We start from the raw sequence: 1,934 nt of genomic DNA, 5'->3' as shown, positions 1-1,934 counted from the left end.
TTGATAAGAGGAAGATAAATAACAATTATTTTCTTGAAAAATTGTTATGATAAAATCAAATGCAATTTCTTTCAAATATTTCATTGCAATGTATGATAAAAAATTTTTGCATTAAAGTATTGTATTTCTTGAAAATTGTTTTCATGAAGACAACAAATGAGAGTATTTGAGTTAAAAAAAACAGTTTTGATTAACGTTGATGCTGAAATGTAAGAGATTATTTTTCCTTCATGTGTAAATTCTGTACTTGTTTTTACTTTTCATCAAAGAAAAGATGTAGATAAACTGAAGGAAGGTGAAATAGAGAAAACAAAGACGTATATTGCCCTGTGCTGGTCTAAAGAATCTCTCTCCGAAGAACAACTTAACAAACTTCAGGAAGTCAAGGTAGTGTGTTGGATTGGTCAGTGATTTATATATATATAAGATATATGTAAGTGTCAAAATTCGTAAAATGAAAAATAAAGTGTCCTTAAATTTATAAAGACTTAACGTCTTTGGTGCCAGGTTTACATGAATATATTATGGACTGGTCCTGATATAAAACCTGTTAAGTGAAGCAGTATGAAATATCAAAATAAACTATTTATTGAGAGATTATTTTAAATTTCCTGGCATTTTATATTATGTACAAAAATAGTGACAAAATGTTTTAAAGAATAATTAGATCTTCTTACTCTAATGCCCTAAATTATTTTATTGTACCTACAATAAAACGCTAACGCGCGGTATTCAATTTGTCGGCACGGCCAGGTGTGTTATAGGACCGAAGACATCTAAAAATATGAATTCAACACTTAAGTAAATCTATGAGAAATATTACGGATTTCTGAAAAAAGTTTGTGTTATTTATACTTAAATAATCATTGAATAAATGTCATATAATGATGTGATTTGCTTTGTATTCTACTTTCAGGATCTTGTCATTTATCAAAAGACTCCAATTCGAGTGCTACACCGACGCCCTCTGGCGACAAGGGAGAGAATCGTGTACAGTATGTCAGCGGAAAAAATAGATGACCTTCATTTCACCTTGAGTCTCTCAACACAGGCTGGCACGTATCCTTGTATGGTCGTGTATTTATAAAAAATCAAATGAGGAATTTGGATATTTCTAGACTCCTTTAATAAAAAAGAAATTCAAAAATTATAGGGTATCAGGAACATAGGACATTTCTATATAGAATCAAGTTTGAAATGTTTATACACGTATGTGTATTAAGCATGCATTATGGGGTTTTTAAAGCTTGATGCGGGTGTGTTGAATATATATGAACCTTAACTATACATAAGCTACATCAAAGAGTTTGTTCACGGAGATTTCGGGAGAACCACACCAAACCTTGGAACCTTGACTGGAGTGGAGTGTGATATTCTGGAACTGAGTGTGATATTCTGGAACTGGATGTACAGGTGAGTTTGATCTTAACAAGGATAGAGAAGTAGTCTAGAGGTAAACTGTGAGGTATATGATTAAACTTGGATTAGGTGTGTCTATAGAAGAGATGAAACTGAGTGTTTTTGGAAAAACCATAATATTCTAAGTACATGTAAGGCAGATTCAAAATTTGTTCCAATTAGTTCAATTGGAGCAAGGAAAATTATGGTTTGCAGAAAGGAAAAAAAAATATGCATTAACCCAAAATAAAACTTCTTTATCCAAACCTCAAGGCTATAAATCGTCAAAATATCACAAAGTATTGTTTATTCAATTGTTTTGTTAGATGGTGTTTTTGAGATAAGAATAATCCAAGTATGATTTCAAAATTTTATATGAGATAAATACCAGACATTTCTAACTTTTTATTTTTCGTTTAAAACAATTACTCGATATTGATAAAAAACAATAAGATTTTGACATATAAAATAGTCTTTGATATAGGTACGTTAATAACTCATTACATACCAATGAGTGAAGGGTGATTGGAGTATGA

General features: G+C 30.6%; 1 long non-coding RNA gene across 1 annotated transcript; it reads left to right on the top strand.

The window, feature by feature from the left end:
* The first annotated feature begins 269 nt into the window (after window positions 1-269).
* Window positions 270-1,389, top strand: LOC134232057 (uncharacterized). Its single transcript, XR_009984683.1, has 3 exons — window positions 270-387; window positions 917-1,059; window positions 1,294-1,389. It is a non-coding gene; the product is annotated as an uncharacterized LOC134232057 (long non-coding RNA).
* The last annotated feature ends 545 nt before the right edge of the window (window positions 1,390-1,934 follow it).

Source organism: Saccostrea cucullata, unplaced genomic scaffold (genome assembly GCF_032062105.1).
Source record: "Saccostrea cucullata isolate Sc308-1 unplaced genomic scaffold, CSIRO_AGI_Scuc_v1 ctg22187, whole genome shotgun sequence".
NCBI lineage: Eukaryota > Metazoa > Mollusca > Bivalvia > Ostreida > Ostreidae > Saccostrea > Saccostrea cuccullata.
This window is presented reverse-complemented; position numbering and strand designations above follow the sequence as displayed.